This window comes from Callorhinus ursinus, unplaced genomic scaffold (genome assembly GCF_003265705.2).
Source record: "Callorhinus ursinus isolate GAN/ISIS: 27379988/994484 unplaced genomic scaffold, GSC_fseal_2.0 scaffold29, whole genome shotgun sequence".
NCBI classification, from domain to species: Eukaryota; Metazoa; Chordata; class Mammalia; order Carnivora; family Otariidae; genus Callorhinus; species Callorhinus ursinus.
Window position 1 is genome coordinate 6,273,404 of NW_027397091.1, and position 24,015 is coordinate 6,297,418.

The window sequence follows — 24,015 nt, forward strand, 5'->3', positions numbered from 1 at the left end:
GGATCATGACCCAAGCCGAAGGCAGACGCTTAATGACTGAGCCACCCGGGTGCCCTAACACACAGTAGGCTCTTAAATGTGTCCTAAAATGAATTTGTAAAATCGGGACAATGATCATATGCTGTTATAATACTTCTCTTTCTTATTTCATGGTTTTGTATGTTCTATTTTGGATTTGTATGCACTCTGCTGTTTCTAAAATTGGTAGCTAAGCAATGCATTTTTTAACATTAATTATCAAGTTTTGTCTTACTCTTAAATTTCTTGTGGTTATATGAGGCAGCACAGTGAGCATCTATCTACCTTGCAGACACCCACTTTTCTGTTGGGTTGAAAATATATTGACCTTGACTATAACCTTGACATTTAGGAGCATTGACTAGACTCTGAATACATAAAGCCCATTGTGATGGTAAATGCCTGTTCTTATAATGTTCTCAATTACACAACAAAAAGAATCCAGAAAAGTTGTCAGGATACTTGAACATTTTATGTAGGTATTGGCCTTGTACAGCACAGACTTATCCACAAGAAAGAGTTCATTTTCTAAAGAATCTTTTACCAAACTGAAGGTTAGGATTATGATCTTGAGGCTATGACTCTTTGGTTGTTATAGTCACAACATCTGGAGGAATGTCTCTTTCTTCCTATGAACAAAATGATATGTTTACACTTTTTTGGGGGAGGGATGTTACAAAATGTGTCTATTGTATGACTCATTTTATAGTATAAGAGGTGATTTGAATTAAATTATCATTGAAATTTTTACCCTGTCTGCTTTACTCACTTAGACCATATAACTTTATGAAGAGTCAGGCAAAGCCAACAGAAGAAAAAGTGATTATCTGAAACTCATTTTGTCTCGATTGAAAAGGATAGATTTTAGAGCTGAGGATTCTACACAGAAAAATACCTTTCCAAAGTTGTTCTCTCTACAAAGTGTAGCATCAACGTATGGGAAGAAAACCAACATTTTTCACATGCCTAGTAAAGGTCAGGCATTCCACCCATTACTTCCATTTGGAGATAACTCATCAGGGGAGATAGTTGAACAACATGGTGTGTGTGTGTCTGTGTGTGTGTCTGTCTGTCTGTCTTGTGGGGCTCTAGCTTTGTCATTGACTAGCTGAGTATCATTCAGGCATGTTACTGAGATAGGTGGTGATCTCCCCATTCTGTAGATAAGGAAACTGAGGCCCGTTTAAGTAAATTTCTTCAGGGCCACACAACTAGTGAGGTGCAGTGCTTGAATCTAGAGCCCAGCCCTGCTCATGATCCAACTTCCTGTTTCTCATTCCAAGCGGTCCCCTTTCCCAGGCTGTGTTTTTGCATACCTACTGAGTTGATGGTTTCAACCAAGTAGGCTAGTTGCTTTCATGTTGAGGGAGCTCAGATTAGAGGTATGGTTATAAGAAGAAGGCTCGGAAAAGGAAATTGGGAGAAGGGACTTGTAGCTGGTCATTCCCCTAGCTAAGTGTCCTTGAGCAAGTCACCTGTCTCACTTTCCTTATCTCATAAATGAAGGACTTAGGCTTCTAGAACTTTCAGATTTACCCTTTGATCATCGTGAAGTATTCCTCCTTGTCTCTAGTAAGACTTCTTGTGTTATAGTCTATTTGTTTTAATACAGCCAGTTCAGCTGTCTTTTCTTACTGTTTGAACTCATGGTGTTAACTTTTTCCCTTCTTCTGACCTATTTGTGTGTTTCTATTTAAAGTGTTTCTCTTTGTTGGGCAAGTATGGTTGATTATTGCTTTATTATTATTATCATTATTATTACTATTTTTATTCATTCTGACAGTCTGCCATTTGACTGGAGTGTTAGTCCGTTCCATTTAAAGGAGCTGTCAATATGGTTATATCCTGGAGGTAAAGTTTGAAGAGGTATATTACATTTGTATTTTGATTTTCTGTATCTTCTCAGTTTTCTAATTTGACTTCATGAAAAAAAATCTTATATAGGTTGGATACTTATTAGTGTAACTGGTTTGTTGAGTGGGTCACACTTAGTAAGACACAAACAGAAACTAGTTTTATTCTTTTCCCACCTGGACGTTGGATGATATTTTGGCAGATTCCATAGCTGTTGAGTCATTATAAAGTATCAAAACAACCTAAGTTTTGAATATTAGAGAAAAATGTATTACAATATGAATCAGAACTTCCATTTTCCCATCCAGTGTAGAGCTTCTCCCCTTTTCCATCCTCAGGTCTGACCAGTGGCTTTAGTGATCATCAGTGAGAAAGAAAGGTCATTTCTGGTTTAATTCTCCTCTTTGTTCTTCCTTACACCAAGGGGGGATTGGTCTCTGGCTCCTCCAGAGTTGGCAGGGGGCAGAAAGGGGGGTTAAGACAGTTTTACTTGGCTGGTGTTTCTTTTCATGGCCAGTTCATCCTCATACACAGCCTGATGTGGGTTTTTTTTGGAGATTCCGTGCAGGTTGATTGACACCATGCCATTACTGGATGTGGGCAGTGTAACTTCTGTGTAATCATTTATGATCTTGGGCTCCTGTCTTCCAGTGGTATATCACTGGCACGTCCCTGAGCCCTTGTCCAGGCAGCCTACTTGGGTGGAGATCTTTTAGGATCACTCAAATCTCACTACCCTCTGTGGTATCCATTTGGTCTATAGGAAAACTCACATGTCAGCACCATCAAACTCTGAAGTGTAGCCCATTTCCTCTTCTACTGAGCTTCTGTTGCCTCACTGTGCTACTGAAGGTAGCATCGGCCAGGCTCCAGTGCTCCAGCCTCACACAGTCCCCTCAGAACAGGCTGTGTGTTTCTGCAAAGAGGCAAACTTCCAGCCAGGGGATAGGATCTCAGCCTCCATCCTTGCAGGTAGCCTCAATGTTTGAGGGGTTGTTGTAGGCAGTTGGTATGAGCTGATAGGGAAGGAAAGGCAACCACTCTGTGTTCCTGAGAATTCTCTCTGAAGACATGTCTTCTGCAAGTTCCTCTCACATGTAGACTTGGGGGTTCGACCTCAGGACTGGTTTGGCCACATGTTAGCACATCCTGTGGTCACGTGCAGGGAACTGATCACTTATTGTCTTTAGCACTGAGACTCTAGCTGAAAATCTGAAAAGTAAGAGACTTCCTCTTCTACTTCTGTTTAAAAGAATTTAGAAATGATTGGCTCTGTAGCAAAATGCACAGATAAGTGTTATACTTTCAGCTACATTTATAACTTGTGAACTACCACACTTTATAATCTTCTCCCTTCACAGTAATGAGAAATACTAAGTATAAAATAAATGCTTAATAAATTTACTCATGATGATTGCAGGGTATTGGTCTCTGGGGAAAGTAAGGATGACCAATATGATAAGAGGAATGAGGTTTCTAGTCTGTAACACTATTTGCTAATTTGGCTAAACAGTTGGTCACTTAAGTGGAACAAATATAATTCAAAACTATTGTTACCTTTTGGTTTTGTTGATGGTTTCCTTTGCTGTGCAAAAGCTTTTTATTTTGGTGTAGTCCCAGTGGTTTATTTTTGCTTTTGTTCTCCTGGCCTGAGGGGACATATCCATAAATACGTTGCTAAGGGTGATGTTTAACAGATTATTGCCTATGTTTGCTTTAAGGAGTTTTATGGTTTCAGGTCTCATATTTAAGTCTTTTAATCCATTTTGAGTTTATTTTTTGGTATGGTTAAGAACGTGGTCCAGTTTTCTCAACACCATTTATTGAAAAGACTTTTTCCCTATTGTATATTCCTACCTCCTTTGTCATAGATTAATTAACCATATATGTGTGGGTTTATTTCTGGGCTATTTTGTTCCATTGATCAATGTGTTTGTTTTTGTGCCAGTACCATCCTATTTTGATTACTAAGGCTTTTGTACTACATCATGAAACCTGGGATTGTGACACCTCCAACTTTGTTCTTCTTTCTGAAGATGGTTTTGGCTGTTTGACAGGTCTTCTGTGGTTCCATACAAATTTTAGATGAGTTTTGCGAAAAATGCTATTGGTATTTTAATAGGAGTTGCATTGAATCTGTAGATTGCTTTGGGTAGTATGGATATTTTGATGATATTAATTCTTCCAGTCTATGAGCATGGTATACCTTTCTATTTGTTTGTGTCATCCTCAATTCCTTTCATTGGTGTCTTATAGTTAGTTGGTCAGGTTGACCAAGGCAGATGAAACCTGAAACTGAGTAGACAGGCACCTCTGGTGGAAATCTCTAAACAGTTTAGATCATATATATATTTAAACATTTTATATATACTATTATAAGCATATTAGATATATGTATATGTAATATGTGTATATGTATATAAGTCTATATGTATAGGTGAATATGTTTATTTAATGAATATGTGTATACACATAAATATATGTATTATTTATACTCCTGATATAGCTGTCAAAGAAAGCAATGACGTGATGGAGTTACCTCAAATATATTTTAAGAGTTGGCAAAGAATGAAGAGCATAGATAAAGGAGAAGGATTTGGAACAAGATACAGGTGATTTTCCTAATTTTTAGAACAGATACAAATGGATATAAAATGTATTTGTCAGTTTACTGATTAGCTTATCTTAAAGTAGAAAATAATCTTAAAACATTTAATATGCTTTTGTACTAGACTCTATAGGTGATGATATGATAAGCAGTTATCTTAAAGGTATAGATTTAATATTGACTGGAATTAACTACCCATATATTTTTAAAATATATTAAAATCTATCATTTATTATACAATAGTGGTTTATCTGAATATCAAGGTCTAAAAAGGTGTAGTGTCTAATGCTTTAAAAATAACCTTGGAGCTTACAGAAGTAATACATGATCATGCTAAAAATATCGGAGAATAACTGAAAAGCACAAAGAAGGCAGCAGAGTGCTCTTAATCTCATCATAAACAGATAACGATTATAGGCCAGAAGGAGAAACACCAGATTGCTTTTTGTTTATTGATACTTTTTTTCCCACAAGTTATAAAAAATTGGTCCTTTCATGGTAGAACTTCCTTTGATCTATATTTAATCAGCTCACTTAACTTTTTCTGTTAAAGACTAATAAGAATTCCCTTTCATGGCAAGACTTTATATGTGGGAAGCTATACCAAGACTGTGTCCAATATAATCAGAAATCTGCTAAATATAACTTTCAAACTTTATTTGTAGAGTACATTTTGATGTAATTTTCTGAGCCTTAGTCAGTTGTTAAGAATTACTTTAAGATGCAGAAAAAGAAATAAGGAAAGTGAGCTGGTGCATAAGAAAAGTATTTTAACACTTACGCCTGTTTTTAGTTCTAGCATTGGAACTGCTTATGGCAGTTAATCTAAGGTGGACCTCAATATTTCATTTTGTAAATGGGGTAGTGTCTGTGGGGTCAAATGCAAGGGGGAATATAAATGCTTTTGGCCTATTTTTGGGGGGTATACATTAAATAAGATAAACATTCATGAAGGAATCCTAATTTGATAGAAAGCTTGGAGTTTTAGCCAGGTATTTAAAAGAAGTTGTGTACAGAGTTCTACTTTAATTATTACCAGACACTGTCTTTGTAAGCATACTTCATTATCCTGTTTCTTTCATTGTGAAGCTTGTCTTTAAAATCATTAGCCTTTGATGATGAGTGAATACTTTAAAAAATAACTTTACAGAAGAAAAACTGTGAGTGCTATGGAGTTATTTAATTGAGAATACTGTTTTTTTTTTTTTTCTGTATCAGGGGAAAGAATTAAAAGGGGGTAGCTTAAAAAAAAAGTGTGTTTATCTTCTTAAAGATGATTCAGCCATTATTTGGAAAAAGATTCAGTGTCTTTATACTAAGTCATGATTTTTTTCCCCAAAGATCTCTATATGGAAAAAATTTAAAATATAAATAACTAATCTATAGTTATAGCAAGGGGGAGGAAGAAATGGAAAGGTGCTTTATCACATAATAACTATCTCAAATCAAGTTTTTTTTAAAATGGGTATTGGCTAGCTGTCCTGATAGAAATCATGACTTGCAAAATACTCCATATTGTTTAAAAATCAGTGGAAATGTTAAGCTGAAATGGCAGAACAAAGAAGCTTATGTTTAGGCTAATACATTGTGGTTCACTTTTCCATCAAGCACATACATCATAGACTGCACATATTGTGTAAAAATAATTGCCAAATGTTTCGGGGGTGGTGAGTCTATTTCTTCTCCATCAGAATTTATGAAGTTGTTAAATTGGAGTCATAACAGTTTATTTCATTAAGATGTTTACTGGATAAATATTTTCAGTAAATTTTCATCAACTTCAAGGAGGAATTATTTTTTTCAATGAAGTGTTAGGAGGCTATCACAAAAGGCACCCATTTTTTTTTTTTTAATTCTTTCTGCAGTAGAGTTTTTTCCCGTTTTTTCAAGTGAGTCTTTTATTTTAACTGCTTCGATGGATCTGATATGTTGTATGCATAGAAACAGTAGGTTTTATTTGTAAGCCCACCTGCCAACCAGTCTCTAAGCTCTTGGGGCTGCGCAAACCATAAACAGGGCATGGAAAGTATGGTGCACGTGTGTAACCTACATGGGGTGGGTGCAGAGCTGTTGATTTCTGAAACTGGAGCCATAGACTCATGGATTTATTTCGCATCATTTCTAGGTCATATAAGTACATAGTAGCTTCCTTTTAACATGCTGTAGGTATGTAGACATTCTGTTACTCCTTACAGCTCTAAGATGAGCTAGATAAGGTCACTATCTGTGTCATGCCAAACCACGTCTGATTTCTGACATGGACAAGAAGTAATTGTGCTTGAGGTTACTGTGAACCCTCACTCTGCAGATTGTTTTCGAGGCCATAAAACGAAAGGTTCTTGTGACTGTTACCTCCACTAATGTGTACAAGTTATAAACAGTATTTTAGTAAATACCAAAGAGAACAAGCAGCATGATCTAGCAGAAAAGCGAGAGCTGACCTTTTTGGGTTTTGAATACCAACTGTGCCTTTTATTAGATTTGTGACCTTACGTGAGCTCCTTAGGTCCCTCTGAATTTGTCCCCATCTAAAAGGGAAGTAACTAACTGTGTGTGTGTGTGTGTGTGTGAAGATTATGAAATACTGCATGCAAAGTGCCTAACACATCACCTGGCTTATAAGAGCTACTTCTTAAGTGTAGGCCATTGACAGTTTCTCTAGAAATTTGACATTTCTCTAGACATTTGACAAATATGTCATGTTGGGTCAGTTGAACAGTACATACAACTCATTGTAGAAATGATGCTTACAGATTTTTTTTAATAAGGATTGCATACTTTTCATAAACTTGGAAAAGTGATCTGTATGTCGTTTTGCTCATTCATTCACTCAGCATTTGTCAGTACTTGTTACATGTCAGCTTTCCTCAGCTCTAGGAATTTATGTTTTTTCAGGAGAGATCAATATGTAAGAGAGAAATGAGTAGAATTTTAAATTCCACAGAAGGTACATCGCAAAGGCCCTGTGGAAGCACAGAGTAGGGTCATCTGAACCAGGACATGGGATATCCCTTAAGCCCTCAAGATGTATCCTCCTATTCTTGTTTTCTGTTTTTTAGAGATGTTTCATTTCTGGCATTGAATTTAGCCATACTTATAAATATTTCCTTTTCTTTGTTGAGACATACAGATTTTGAAGTTAGTCTTAAGGTGGAAGATTTTCCATTTCTTGATCACTGGAATAGATTGCTCTCTTTTTTGGCAGCATTGTCTTTTGTATTCCTAACATGGGAGTGTGGTGGTCCATAGGAGGGCACCATGTGGCTTGGTAGAATGACATGGCCTGTTGTTTGCTGATGGCTTTCCTCATGACTGCTCACCCTCAAGCTCGTTGGCCTTTTAGTGGGAGGCATGCTCTTGATGAGTGGAAACTGTTGATGAGTCAGCGAGAGTTATGTGACTGTGTTATCGGATAGTTGTGTGGAACATCAGTCAGTGGAAATAGGAGCAGCTTTAAGAACACAGCCGGGTTGGGGAGGTAAATCAGATCTGGTGTTAGTATGTTTTTGGTTGTGAATTATAGAAAACAGGAACTTGAACGAGCAGAGGTTTGTCACTGCTAACATGAACCTAAGCAATTTTGGGGTGGGGGGGTATGTAGCATCTCAGCAATGCCACCAGAGAACCAGATTCTTTCTTTCTTTCTACTCTTTTTTTGTCTGCCTTTTGTTCTCATGGTTGTGAGATGGCTCTACACCTCCCAGTAGCTTTTCCCACGAAAGAGCGAAAGGACTGTGTTCATATAATGAGAACACACTTTCTCAGAGCCCGCTCTCTTGCATCTCATTGGTCTGAATTGCATCCCATGGCTTACCCCTGGCTGCAAGGGAGTCTGGGGAACAAACCATTTTAGCCTGGTTTATTGCCACCTACAAGCAAATCAAGGTTATGTGCGTTGGTTAGACAAACAGCCATGACTCCTCTATCTGAGGATTTTACTTTATTTTAATTTATTTTATTTTTGTCATTTCTAATGAACTTAGGTCATGATTTGGTGAGCATTAATTGCCATCTCGTTATAGCATTTATTTATTTATTTATTTATTCATTTTAAAGATTTTATCCATTTATTTGACAGAGACACAGTGAGAGAGGGAACACAAGCAGGAGGAGTGGGAGAGGGAGAAGCAGGCTTCCCACAGAGCAGGGAGCCCGATGTGGGGCTCGATCCCAGGACCCTGGGATCATGACCTGAGCTGAAGGCAGACGCTTAACGACTGAGCCACCCAGGTGCCCCTCGTTAATGCATTTATTTGACAAATATTTATTAAATGCACAATTAAATGCCATTCCTAATTTAATAAAATATGAAAAATATCTGAGTATGGATGTAAGCTAATGGCAGTTTCTCTTAGGTTATGTAGTACCACTGGAACTGGGATTTTCAGTTTTTTTTTATTTTTTTTAAGATTTTATTTTTATTTATTTGACAGAGAGAGAGAAAGTACAAGCAGGGAGGGCAGCAGGCAGAGGGAGAGGGAGAAGCAGGCTCCCCGCTGAGCAAGGAACCCGATGTGGGGCTTGATCCTAGGACTCTGGGATCATGACCTGAGCCGAAGGCAGTTGCTTAACAAACTGAGCCACCCAGGTGCCCCTGGAATTGTGATTTTCAAATTGAAAACAAGTGAATTTGTTTAGCTGACCTCCATCATGCAACTCGTTCATAATTATTAGCCACATACTCCCTTCTCTAACCCTTGATCCTTTTGCCGATATATTTGGAAAGCTGCCTTGTAAGTCCGAGTTGTTCGGTTTTCCCATAATACTCCCTTTTCCAGCTTTTATATGCTTATCCATTAAGTCAGACAAATTTCCTTTTCAGAATTTGGCATTGTTTCTTTATTGGAAAGGAAACATTGTTTCGGCCAGGAAAACTTGAAAAAGAAAACCATCAGCTACTGTAAAAAAAAGATCAAATCTCATGTTAGGATTTAATGTTGGTCTTGTGCTGTTCTATTCAGAGGGAACCAAGGTTGGTTCTTGCCCCTGGTTTATCTTTGAAGAAGTCTTGGCAAAGCTTTACCCATGCTCTTTCCCCAAACCATCATAAATCTCGCTTTTTAATTTATGTCCAGTGTCAGATTTCCAATAGTGGTGTCTGGCAGGGTCAGTAAGTCAAATTCTGAGGCTGTGAGGATGATTTTACTTGGTATGTGACTTTCCCTGCTTATTGTGAAAGCTGGGCACTAGCCTCGTATGACCCCTCCCAGTCTCTTTCAAATTCTAGCCAAATTAGTGGTATTATCTAGAGTGCCCATCTTTTGGCTGTCCCGCAGTGACAGATCACTCTGCTATGTAAGTGGGTTGCAGATCTGATAGTTTATATCTGTGATCCCAAAGTTTGCACCAATAAAGTCTCTCTCTCTCTCTCTTTTTAAATATTTATTTAGGGGCACCTGGGTGGCTCAGTTGTTAAGCGTCTGCCTTCGGCTCAGGTCATGATCCCAGGGTCCTGGGATCGAGCCCCGCATCGGGCTCCCTGCTCCGTGGGAAGCCTGCTTCTCCCTCGCCCACTCCCCCTGCTTGTGTTCCCTCTCTCGCTGTGTCTCTGTCAAATAAGTAAATAAAATCTTTAAAAAAAAATGAATATTTATTTATTTATTTATTTTTAGAGAGAGAGAGTGCAGGGGGGAGGAGCAGAGGGAGTGGGAGAGAGAGAAACTCAAGCTGACTTTGCGCTGAGCGCTCCATGTGGGGTTCAATCTCACAACCCTGAGACCACGACCTGAGCTGAAACCAAGAGTGGGATGCTTAACCGACCGAGACACCCAGGTGCTCCCCCGCCCTTTTAATGATCCCCTCTTGGATCTCTTATTTAGAAAGATTTTAATTCAGGGAATAGATCACATTGATATTAATTATAAGTCATCCATTTCCCTACTTTTAGGAATCAAAGGCATATTTAACGACCAACAATATCTGACAGTCATGAGAAAAGCAGTGTTTCTTTTTTCTATCACTTAATTTAAAGCAGACATACTTGGAATAATGAAAAAAATGAGGAAGGTAGGTATTCGGCATTTGAAATATTGAAAAGAGCTTCAAGGCCATTATCACTTCCTTTATAAAACTGTAACTGTAGGCTGTTCATTTTTTCTAGTGTGATGTTTAATTTTAAATTTTTTTGCTAATATTTCCCTAGTTATTTCTCCTTTGTGTTGAAGGGTGTTTGGAAAACAGGAAGGTTGTGATATTTATGATCTGTGCATTTTTCTCTCTCTCTTTTTCACACATAACTTTCATTGAATGACCATCTTTTAAGTTTTTGTTATGGAAAAATTTAAATATAACCGAAAAGTAGAGCAGACACTATAATGAACTTTCATCCATCCTTCATTAAACTACAACAGATTCACTGACACTTATTCCATCTGTTACCTCTCCTCGTCTACAACCCTGACTGGATTGTTTCAAAGCAAATTCTAGATATTATTTCTGGATGGCCTGTTATAAACTGAAGATCCATGAAGAGCTCCATACCTGTTGTTAGAGGGCCATTGGTTATGATTTGGCTCAGCGTGTGCATGTTGAACTGTGTTTCTGAATCAGCCATCAGTTTGTCTTGGCTTTTTGGTCATTGTTAGCCGAATTTACCAGCACCTGTAATTTCAGAAAATAGAATGGACCACTGTTACCCTAACTGTAGGGTGTTGGCCATAAGAGAGCCAAAGTCATGCATGCTGGCTCTGAAGTGAAGAGAAGCAAGAGAGACAAGGCCCCTGATGCTGGCTGACTTTGGGGAGTCCATGCAGGGAATTGGTGTTGCTTTGAAGGAGAGAAGTTCTGGAGCTAAGTGTGACCAAGATGGTTGTACTCAGGAAGGGGCTGTGCAGGTGTGGCTGGGGTTGCAGGATTCACGTGCCTTTCAATAAGGTGCTGGGAGAATTTCTTCCTTTACATTTCCTTTGGGGTTAAAGAGGGTTTTTACTGTCAGAAAAGAAGGTGACAGCTGTAGGAGGCACAAGCTAATCTAGGGAGTCCCCATCTGGGGTGTGTGTGTGTGTGTGTGTGTGTGTGTGTGTGTGTGTGTGTGTGTGTGTGTAATAGTGAGAGAGGGAACACAAGCAGAGGGAGTGGAAGAGGGAGAAGCAGGCTTCCCTGTTGAGCAGGGAGCCCAATGTGGGGCTCGATCCCAGGACCCTGGGATCATGACCTGAGCCGAAGGCAGACTCTTAATGACTGAGCCACCCAGGCGCCCCCACAATTACAGTCTTGTGGACAGTATTCCATGGGCTGTTTTAATTAGATTTGGTAGAAACAGTTTATAGGAGTTGATGATTAACTTATATTAAACTATAAACCACTTACTTCCTTATTTGGGCTTGAGTATATAAAGTTAAAATATTAGAATAATTTAATGTATGCCAACAAGTAATTTTGAAAGGAAAAATCACATTTAGTATTTATTAGGGACTAGCAGATTTCTATGCCAATTATTTATTGAAAACAATAAATGTGAAATAAAATCAGAGATCTTATTTTGATTTATTTTCCTTTATATATTTTTCTTGATCCAAAAGTCTTAGCCAAGAAAAATCGAGCCCATAAATATGGCTTATTAGCTAGGACAATAAAAAATATACAATAGGAGGTAACAGCTGCTTGTAGTTTGTTACCTTCTGTGACCTACACAGGCTCTTACAACTTCTTCACCTCATTTCCCCCCTGGAAAAATAGAAACAGGAGTGGAATTTTATTCATTTACTTCATGGAATGAAAGTATTGAGTATATGTCATTGGGATAAGTAAATGCTTCAATTCTAATTTTGAGAAATTCCTATTTATTTTGATCTGTTTGCATTTGATTTTGTTTATTTGCTCCTTATAAATCAAATCATTGGAATCAAAATCTTTACTGAGATGGAAACAAATATTTTAAGTCTAACTTCAGAAATTTCTATTTGTTTGATATTATAAATGAAGCCATACCATGAGAAAATTAGAGCGCTATGGTCTTCAAAGCTCACCTTTGCTACTTTCTGTTATTAGTTGGATAATCTTTCTTCTTTTCCATGCCTACAGGAAAAGACGGTTACTCTACATTACGGAATCCTGAAACGTGATCTTTCTTTAAAAGGTAGGCGTATGTGCTTTTTAAAATTGATTTGTGATGTTTTAAAAAATTTTATCTTGAGTAAATTACAACCCGAGACTACTTAATCAAGAAGCAATTTTTATGCTGCTAATGCATGCCATTGTGCATTGAATTAAAACCTGATTCAGCTTCCTAAATTCAATACTGAATTTCCCACTCTTTTTAAAGCATATCTATTTTGAGCAAATTGTTGATGTCTTTAGCAGTCAGTGCATGTGAAGTGTAATAAGTGAATGTCTCTCATTTTAAAAATTGAAAGAGATTAATTTCCGCCTATCTTGGCTAAATATATTCCTCTTTTTTCAGTGGGTGACTTCGTTCTAGAAAGCCCAGGGAGCTTAGAAGAATAAAATGGTCTATGGCTCAAGTTGTGCTATCTCATGTTTTTTTTCTATGAGATTTCTTTTTCAGAGTGTGGACTGTGGTTTGCGTGATACTTTGTTAGACCTTGCTCTTCTTTGAAGCTAGAATGATAATTGGGCTTAACTGCAGCATAAATAATTTACATTATACATCTTGATACTTTGCAGCTGTAACCAAGTTGTGGGCATTCTTAGGTTTATGGATCTTCCTGTAATCTCTAGAGTCTCTGAGAGGTTTCTAGATTTCATGGACTGAGCTCTGAGCCTAGTGGTTGCTGTTGTTTTCATCCAATACCTTTTACTCTCTAATGTGGACCAACATCGGCCGGCCCTCCTGTTCTAAAAGGTGTGCTTGGGGACTTTGATTCTGAGGAGAGCGGTGGGTCCCAAGAGGTCCTTGGACACACGAGTGTTATGGTGGGGCCTGATGGGGCTGTCACCCCAAACCACAGAATCTCCTCAGAGATTTTAGGATATTTCAAGATCACAGAGGTCAAATCTGACATTGCCATTCTATTTTCCCTTCAGTTCCCTCCCAAATTAAAAGATTTTAGCTGTTCAGTCATTTCTGGGCAGAGAGGTTATGGTGTAGAAACATTTTCCCCATTTTATAATCAAGATTTTATTTATTTGAGAGAGAGAGAGAGCGTGTACAAGCAGCGGGTAGAGGTAGACGGAGAGGGAGAACAGACTCCCTGTTGAACAGGGAGCCCGATGCGGGGCTCGATCCCAGGACTCTGGGATCATGACCTGAGCTGAAGGCAGACGCTTAACTGACTGAGCCACCCAGGTGCCCCTATAATCAAGATTTTTAATATTGATGGGGTCTTTCTTCATTCTTCCATACATTTCACAAAAGTGACTTTTCACCTCCAGCTTAAAATGAACTTGTCCAGAACATGGCCAGCTCCAGCCTGGGAACCGCTCAGTAAACACTTGCTTTAATTTTTTCCCTCACATTATTTCTTCAGATTTTGGCTTTCAAGTTGACATAGAGAAACAAGTTAATCACAGGGAGTGAGCATACTTTCTGACAAAGTGATGATAGGAAGAGAGCTGATGAACATCATATACCTGTTGAGTTATAACAGTACACTTTTAGGAAATCCAGATTGTTGGATCTTGATCTTCTTTGAAGTTAGTATGATAATTGGGCTTAACTACAGCATAAATAATCTATATTATACATCTGCTACCAGATATACATTGAAAAAATTAGACTTCCAAGCATTGGGAAAGTTGCTTTTTCTCATTTCTTCAATACCAATCCAAAGCCCTTCTTGTGAACCAAGACCCTCATTTGTGTAACATATCATCACAGATCTGCTGGCTACTTAGGATGATGCATCTTTAGAAGAGGGCTCCTAACCTGTGTGGGTCATAGAGCCCAGGAGGCTGGGGGATATTGTAAGACATGCTGGAATCCATGGTAATATCAAGGATTGCTCACATATTAAATCGATACTGTCTCCCCTGTTTATGTATATTTGACAACTCTATATAGCTGTTACTGTTATGAGGAAATATGCATGAATGTAAAGTATTACTGACTTAAGAGAAGCTTTTTACTATAATGGATTTTCTTAATAGGAGTTCAGGTGCCACTACTATAAATGGTTAATAACTTGTTTAGACATTAAAATGAGTCAGCATAATCAGAGACACTGAGAACTGTTGTTTTAGAACATAGTGAAGGTATCTAAATTAGGTTAGGATTGAGCCCAGGATTTAACCACAAATGTTCTTCAATAGTTATGGGAAAGAAATATCCACTTTTTTTTTTTTATATTCGATCAGGTTATTTGGGGAAATGGATTGGTTAGACACCACCAGAAAGGCTAGTCTTGCACTTTCCATGCCATAGCCAGAAGCCACATGTTGCTATTTAAATGTAAATTTTAATTGAGAAAATTAAAAATTGAGTTCATCATTCACAGTAGCCATGGTTTAGGTGCTTAATGACCACATGTGGCAAGAGGCTATATCCTGGATAGCACATAGAACATTTCCATCATCACAGAAAGTTTTTTAGACTCTGCTGGATATGATTGTCTATACTTTTAGTAGCTTTGCCCCTGAGGTCCTGGCATTGGATGGAGAAGACAGAGCCTGGTTTGCCTCATAGAATCGTGGAGAACTTTATGGACACGAATTACCTCGTGCATGAGTGGAAACGAAAATTGTTTTCCCCCTAATCTTCTTCCAGTTCTCTCTCTCATGACAGCCCCCATCCCGTGACCGGTGGCAGGAGTCTGTGTGCATTTGATTTGTTAATGTTTTATTGTGTCTTTGTAGACCTTTGTCACCATTTGGGCTGCCTGCCATCTGAATCCTTTTCCTAAATTTGGGGGAATCCATCATTGTATGAAGGTGGGTGGGTTGAGAGTGCCCTGTTCCTCTTCATTTCCCAAAGAGAACGCCCACATTTGTGTTTTTCCTGACTTGTGCCAGCTAGCAGGAGCACTTAAGGTCTGGCAAGTGTGGCACCGTGCCTTGGGAGTGATAACTCAGAGGGGGCAGAAGGTGCTTTAGAATTCCGCCCATCACTGGTGCAGGCAGTGGCTTTGGTGGCTGTGGACAGAGCCAGCTGGAGTGACCGGGACCTGTAGCTTTGGTGGTGTGTGGTTTGGCTGTGGTGAACAAAAGAGAAATACTAAGGAAAACAGCTTTTCTGCATATGTAAGTAGCTGAGAATAGCTTCACCTTTTCCAACTGACATCCTCCTCTACATGGAATCATAACAACAGGATAACAAAAGAACATCAGGAGAACCAGAAATCAGCGATTCCTTAAATTAGCCATAACACAAGGAAGATATTCTGATACTCTTTTATGGAAAGAAACACTTTCATTATTGGTAAGTGGAAGGCTGCATATTTAAGAATTATGGACACCCTCCTTTGGATTAGTAAAGGAACAACTCTTTTTCTTTTTTTATTTTTTGGTAGAGATTGGTGTTTATAATTCTGTTTCTTACTGAGAACCTACTCGAAACCATTGCCTGTGAACAATCATAACAGTTTTGATTCTTACTCCCTAGGTCGACTGGCCTGTTTTATTTGTTTTCCGGAATAAGTAGGCTGTGGCACGTTGTTGTACCTTGTGCTTGAGCATGTAGTCTGTTCTTCTGGTGCTGCTTCCCCACTTTCATGCACACAGCATCTGTGCGACCATCTCTGTCATCCTGGGCAAGGCTTCTGAGAAACCCTGTGCTCTGTCTTCCTTCTTCCTCTGCTTGGATCTAGATGACCATGAACCATAGTGGATGTTGGGGAGACAGGATTGAAAAAACTGGGTCTACATGGCCACCTGAAGGAGGGCTCTTCCCCAACCAGGAAGACCCATATATTCTTCAATAGAACATCTTTTTTTTTTTGTAAGTTTTTATTTATTTAAGTTATCTGTATATCCAGTGTGGGGCTCAAACTCACGACCCCGGGATCAAGAGTTGCGTGCTCTTCCAACTGAGCCATCCAGGTGTCCCTTGAATAGAACATCAATGGCAATATTTGCAGTCTTTCTCAGTAATAACTATGCAATAGAAGAGGGAGCATAAATTACATGAACATGAGGGAGAGAGAGAGAGAAAGAGGGAGAGAGAAAATTAAACTTCTGTTGTGTTGAGCCTTTATGTATTTTTGGATCTTTTTGTTACAAAAGCTGATATTACTCATAGTACACCCTCATTCAGCACATAAATCTCATCAGTTATTACCTGACATTCCGTTTTTAGTTACCCTTTATCTGGAACCTACCTCTCCACTGTTAGCATGGGTTCTATATGTAGTCACAATGAGGCTGTGGAAGAAGCTAGGCACATATTTCCCTATATTGCCTCATCCTCAGGTAGGACCTCAGATAGACCTCAGAGCTAGAGGGGAGCTTGATGCTTCCTTGGAGAAACAGTTTGCCAGTTTTATAAAATGTAGATGCAGCATTTTGAATGACTTCTTAGCCGTGAAGTTTGTGGTGCATGAGTGTCCAAGTTCAGTGACTAAGTTTAGGTTCATAAATGTGTGGAAAATCTTTGACAGTCTTATTAGAAAGCATTTTCCAGGCTGAAGGGTTTCATGTAGGCTGTAGAGGCAGACAGTGAAGGTGGAAAGGATGCTATGAAATTATCTTAGATTAAAACAGCAGAAAAAGCATGTGATGTTCATTCAAAAGTCTCAAAATGGTGGTTCAAGAGCTTATCCATTTTATGTTTGGCATCATGTGTGAATGATTGGTTGTCAGAGATGAGGTATAAGGGGCTTAATGTTTCTGCTTTGTAGTTTACTGTGTATGAGCTAATAATATTTTCCTCTTCTAAAATGTGGAAATAGCAACTGTGTACTTGTGAGGTTATTAATAGAGGTTTTATTCATGCTAATATATTTGAAATGTTTTGAGTCCTTTGGGGGAAAAGTGCTTAATAAACACAAATAACTTCTTATGTTAACAGTTCATTTTGTTGACTTAGTACATGGCCATTTTTTTTTCTCTGAATAATGTCAGAGCATCTTAGAAGTGGTATGTCATAGCTTGAACAAAATAAAAGACATTTTTAGTCTCAGCACTGTGTAACCTGTGACAGATTATTTAATCTCTCCTGCTATATTCTTTACTGTTTAAAGGCATTATTCAGCAAGATTGTGATGAATAAAGTAAAAAGTTTGCACAAAAGAGCCACGTGGCTGTCATTTCTACCTCAGTTATGAAGGTGACAATATTTAAATCTAAGACTGTTCTTGTAGGAACCCCACAAACTCAGCCGTATTGCTTCTACTCTTTCTTAAAAGTGTGCTTCCCCACCCACTGTAATTTTTAACACGGCAGTGCATACTCCGTACCATAGTATGGAGTGTATCTCGAACTTCTTGGTCTTAGACCCCTTTATACTCTTAAAAATTGAGAGGGTCTTGAATCCCTTAACTTTATGTGGCTTATATAATAGATATTTGCCATATGAGGAATGGAAATGGGGACACTTAAAAATATCTATGTATTAATTCATTTCAAGTGAGTAATAAACCCATTCCATGTTAACATAAAAAACTGCTTTAAAATGAAAAATGACTATGTTTTTCTAAAACAAGATAAGTTTGGTAAGGAGTGGCACCATTTGATATTTTTGCAAATCTCTAACTTCTGGCTTTGTAGAAGATATCTGGATTCTCTTATTTGCTTCTGCAGTCAGTCGACTGAGATTTCAAACATGATAAAGCCTCTGTAAATCTCCAACTTGTGAGGGAATGAGAGTGAAAAAAGGCAAATCATGTCTTACTATCATTATGAAAATAGTTTGGATCTCCTGGCCCCCCCTGAAATGCCACTAGGCACCATACTTTGAGAATGCCTGCTCTGTACCAAAGCCCTAAAGCCTGTCTTTAGAGTATCTCCAGTTTTGTCACCTACTTTGTACCAGAAACACCCCCATCCAGTGAATGTGGTTATAGTAAGAAAGCAAAGATGAGAAAAAAATTGCATGACTTATTAAAAATATTCTTCTTTGGTTTCATGTACAGAAAGCTGAATCATCTAATGACCCAAATGGAAGCATTTGAAATATCAATATGTGTCTCTACCTTTCTCTTCCAGTGGAGAGTCATGCCTAACTGTTGGTAATTAGATCTTTTACATTTGTGATGAGATAGTGGGCTGTTCTCAAATGTTAGTGAATGGATTCGCCAGACACAGTGGCTTCTCATAAGATATCAGTGGCATACCACAAGCAGTAATTGTTTATTTACTTATTGCAGTGACTTATTATTTATATTATGTTGTTTATTACAATAAGTGTTTTTTGCCTGTGTGCCTGTAGGTTGGCTGGGATTTGAATGACCTAGGCTAGGCTCCCCTGGGCTGAGCTCCAAGCTGTGGGTTGGGTTCAGTGTTGCTCCCGAGTCTCCCTCCTGAGACTTGCACGGGCCATGTTCTTCTGTTGTGGTGGAAGTGTAAAGACCATGCAGAAACTTGTAGTGTCTCTAAAGGCCCATACTTGGAACTGACCCACCATCACTTCAAGCTCACATACTATTGATAAAGCAAACTGCATGGCCAAGCTTAATATCAATGTTGCAGGAAAGTATATTCTTCCAGTGGAGACGGTGGGGGTAGGTAGGGAGAGGAAAGAGCTAACTGTTGGCTTTAACATATTTTAATTCATCACAATGTGCAATTCTAAAATATTAGTAAATAACCCTTTCTACCCAGCTAATTCTTAGTCAGAAAAATAACTCAGGGGCCAAATTTTAATTTTAATTTTAGGCTGCCATTGTCCCATTGTGTCTTCAAAGTAGCACTGGGATCTGGCGCTTACCCCCTTCTCACGGTCACTTTTCCAGTTGTTCTTCATGCTATTGATCTGAACTGTCATGAGAGCCTCTAAATTGATCTCTGTCCTAGTTACTGTTGCTATGCAACCAATCACCCAAAACTAAGTGCCTAAAACAACAGCAACCTTGAATCTGCTGTTAGGATGGAGTTCCACAGAGAGGGCCTTGCTTTGCTCCTTGCGGCATCTGCTGGGGTATTTTGCCAGGTGCTGGGATCCACTTTTGCAGTGATTCACTCACATGCCTGGGAAGTGGAGCTAGCTGGGAACTAAGGACCAGAAACCTCAGATTATCTCCATGTGGGGTTTCCATGGACTACTTGGGCTTCCTTATAGCATGGTGGCTAAGTTGCCAGTGTGAATGTCCCAAGAGATAGGATGTCATTTTCCTTTTTTTTTGGTAAGTTTTTATTTAAGTTCTAGTTAGTTAACATACAGTGCAATATTAATTTCAGGTGTACCATATAGTGATTCAGCACTTCCACACAACACATCACAAGTGTACTCATCCCAAGTGCCCTCCTTAATCCCAATCACGTATTTCCCCCATCCCTTCACCCATTTCCCCTCTGGTAACCATCAGTTTGTTCTCTATAGTTAAGAATCATTTTCTTGGTTTGCCTCCCTCTCTCTCTCTCTCTCTCTCTTTTTTACCCCCTTTGCTTATTTCTTTTAAATTCCACATATGAGTGAAATCATATGGGATTTGTCTTTCTCTGACTGACTTATTTCACATGGCATAATACTCTCTAGCTCCATCCATGTCATGGCAAATGGCAAGAATTCGTTCTTTTTTATAGCTGAGTAATATTCCAGTGTGTGTGTATGTGTGTGTGTGGTGTGTCCATTCATCAGTTGGTGAACATCTGGGCTGTTTCCATAATTTGGCTATTGTTGATAATGCTGCTATAAACATCAGATGCATGTGCCCCTTGGAATTAGTATTTTTCTTTTTTTTTAAAGATTTTATTTATTTATTCATGAGAGACAGAGAGAAAGAGAGAGAGAGAGGCAGAGGGAGAAGCAGGATCCCCTCTGAGCAGGGAGCCTGATGCAGGACCTGATCCCAGGACCCTGGGATCATGACCCGAGCCGAAGGCAGACGCTCAACCATCTGAGCCACCCAGGCTCCCGGAATTAGTATTTTTCTATCTTTCAGGTAAATACCTAGTAGTGTAATTGCTGGGTCATAGGGTAGTTCTATTTGTAACTTTTTTAGGAATCTCCACGCTGTTTTCCAGAGTGGCTGTACCAGTTTGCATTTCCACCAATAGTGCATGAGGGTTCTCCAGAAAGGTGTCAGTTTATTAAGGTTTGGGCTTGAGAACTGGCCCAGTGTAACTTCTGTTGGATTTTATCAGTCAAGCAGTTACAAAGTACACTTTCAAGGGGAGGGGACATAGACCCCCACCTCTCAAGGAGAGGCTTGTCAAAGAATTTTGGGCCCATGTTTTAAAACCACCATACTCTGTCTGCCTCAGTTCTTCTCACCCCCGAGTTGCCCCATGTTTGCATCCTGCCTCCAGGTGCATCTTCCTAAGGCATAGCTCTGTTCATGCCATAGCTCCCATTGTCTACCAAATAAGAAGTAATTTAATCTTGCATTCAGAATGATCCATTTATCACCCTTTACCATTCCCTGTGTTCCAGCCAGACTTTGGGCTTTTTCTCCTTTTGCCTTTGATCATATGCTTTTTTTTTTTTTTTTTAAATCTTTCTAGAGTATTATCCCTCTGATCTTTTCACATCCTGACATTCTGTGCTTAAAATAAATGCTACCTTCTCACAAAGATTTCCTTGAGCTCTCCATTATTCTGCAGTGTGTCCTTGTGCATTCTCCCATAGTAATTTTAACTGTACCTTTTTAGAGACCCTTCAGTTGCTATCTTACACAAGAATATATGCATGTGTATGTGTTTTATATACTCCAGTAGATTTTATGTTCCTCAGAGGGGCTTCATATTTTTATGTAATATTAATCTTTAGTTGCACCAGTATTTTGAGATCTATGTCACAGTGCTTGCTTTTTTTTATTTTTAAATGAATGAATTGAGAGTATGAATGGAATTACCAAGTATGCTTAGACTCATGTGAAAACCTAATAGAAGCGCTATGATTGTAGATTAAAGTTGCTGGTTGGCTACAAAATAAGTAAAAATAGGTTGATAATTTCATTATAACATGATTGTTAGGAAGAATTATTGAAAGAAAGATTTCACTTATAATTACAATGTTCCTGTACGGAAGTAGGAAGCAACTTACCTAGACATCTGAGGGACTAAGTGAAGAAAGCTAGAAAACTCAATTGTAGGACATAAAATACATTTCAAGTAAGTGGAGAGGGATAGTTTGTTCTTGGAAAGTAAGATTCAGTACAATTATGTACAATTATCATTTTTGCTTATTAAAACACAGACATGATACAATCCCTATCAAAACTGGGGAACCCCAAAATGATTCTGAATTTGATCTGGAAGAATGAACCTATAAAACCCTCCCAGAATTATAAGAAATATTTATCAGGGGTACTTGACATCTCGAATATTAAAGAATAATATGAGTTAATGATGATTGAACAGAGGTATTGGTACAAGAATATATCAATGAATAAAATATAGTCTATAGGTAAGTATATATAGTAGGTGATAGTGTTGGCATTTCAGATTGGAAGGAAAAAGATAAATTAGTCAGTAAAAGGTGTTGGGACACCTACCTAGTCATCTGGAAAAATGAAGCAGAATCCCTACCAGACAACTCATGTGAAAATATTTCTAGAGGATAAAAATTATAAATGTAACAAGGTAAGCTATAAATGTACATGCATAATATATGAGTCGATATTTTTATAATCTTGTGGTGGGAAGGACATCTCTAAGTAGAAAATATGAAGGGAAGTTTCAAAAGAAGAAACTACATACATTTTTAAATCTTTATTATTTTATTTTAGTATAGTGGAAAACCATCTGAACTTGTTTGGGAGTTTGAAACTTGTTTGCATAATATAGGATCAACAAAGAGCTGATGTCTTTAATGTACAAAGTGCTCTTACAATAAGCTCTTACAATTTCATCAATAAGATGAACATCTTAATAGAATTGTGGGGGAAAATATAAACAGGTAATTCATAAAATAATGAGAGTACAGGGCCAGCAAACATATGAAAAGTTGTGCAGAACTGCTAGCTATCAAAAATGCAAATTAAGTCAACAGTGGTATATCTCTGTAACCGAAATGATAAAAATAAAACAAAAACAAACAAAACAAGTCTACAATTGGGGATGGTGTGGGGAAGCAAGTACTATAATGTCATTTTTTCTCAAACTGAGGTGAAGCACCATATTCCCCAGTCTGTTTTTGGCTGATGATACATTTGTAAAATACAGTAAAAATAAATAGCCAGAAAAAGACAATGAAAAATATACAAAATAAAATCTCAAATATATTTCTATGTATTTCTATAAAATGTTCATCAGATACAAAATTATTGTGTCAGATTCCCATGAAAGTTTCTAAATGTTTACTCCCAGTTTCTGAACCAGTCTCTTGGTGGACCAGGAACGAACCATTTGCAGTCTGGCATCATTCTGTGGGCCGTGCCCTGAGAAGCGCTTTCATGCACTAATGGGAGCGTATTTTGGTTCACAGTTTCTGAAGGGAAGGTTGGCATTCTTTCTGAGATTTTAAATGTTCAAAGTCTTCTATTTCTTGGAATTTATTTTAAGGCCACCATCAGATAGTTGTGTAAGATTATTCTGTTACACAGAAAAAGATGGAACCCCAGTATTCTTCAGTAACAGTAATGGTTGACTAGTTATGGTACTATCAGACTGTGGAATACTGTATAGAAATTATAAATAATTAGGTGAATGTTTTGTATTTTTTATGGTAGAAAATTCAAATATATGAAGGAAGAATAGTATAAAGAATCCCCATACAACCATCACCCAGCTTCAGCCAGTACCCACTCATGGCCAAATTTGTCCCTAGCCCTTCGTATTAGATATGCATTTATTTATGTGGAAAGATGATCATGACCTTTTGTAAATAAAAAAGAATAGGTTATAGAGGAGCATTTATTCACCCATTTAACAATTTACTGATTGCATTCCTACCTCAGGAATGGCATTATTCTAGGAACTGGGGCTTCACAAGCAGATAAAAAAAAGATAAAAACTCAGCTAGATGCTTCCATTCTCATAGGGAAGACAGGAAAATAAACTACCAAAATTATAGTATATAGTTACCTATCACTATTCATAGAGAAAGATCAAGCAGTGAAGGGGAATAGGGAGCATCGGGGTGCTGTAGTTTTAGGAAGGATGGACAGAGAACGCCTCCCCAAGGAGGTGGTCTTTGAGTCAAGACCCTAAGTTGCTAAGATGGAAGCATGCAGCTATTTTTGGGGAGACCTTCCCTGGCTGTTGGGGGTGGGGGTGGCAAATACAAACACCCTAAGGCAGAAGTGAGCCTCATGTGTGTGAGGAAGAGCAAGGAGGCGCCTGTGACTGGATTGAGCCAGAGTATGGGGACACCAGGCAGAAGTGGTAGGAGACACTGTAAAGGGTCTTAGGGATCCCTATGAAGACTTTGGCTCCTACTCTGAGTGAAAGGGGGAGCCACTGGAGGGATTTGAATCTAAGAGTGATATGAGGTTGCTTATATTTTCAAACACTCACTTTGGCTGCTGAATTGAGAATAGACCATTAAGGGGGCAGGTCTAGAAGGAGGAAGATCAGATGACAGGTTATTGTGAGAGCCAGGG

General features: G+C 38.4%; 1 protein-coding gene across 14 annotated transcripts in view; it reads left to right on the forward strand.

Moving 5' to 3' along the window:
• The window catches only part of PLCB4 (phospholipase C beta 4), a 414,054-nt gene that overhangs the window by 17,489 nt on the left and 372,550 nt on the right, over nt 1-24,015 (forward strand). For 12 of the 14 annotated variants that reach the window (XR_012374116.1, XM_073878370.1, XM_073878376.1 and 9 more), the window contains exon 2: nt 12,503-12,557. The gene's annotated coding sequence lies outside the window, so the exon portion shown is untranslated. Of the gene's footprint in view, nt 1-12,502; nt 12,558-15,595; nt 15,617-18,444; nt 18,541-24,015 lie in introns of those variants that run through there. The other 2 variants (XM_073878371.1, XM_073878381.1) reach the window with 2 other exon arrangements.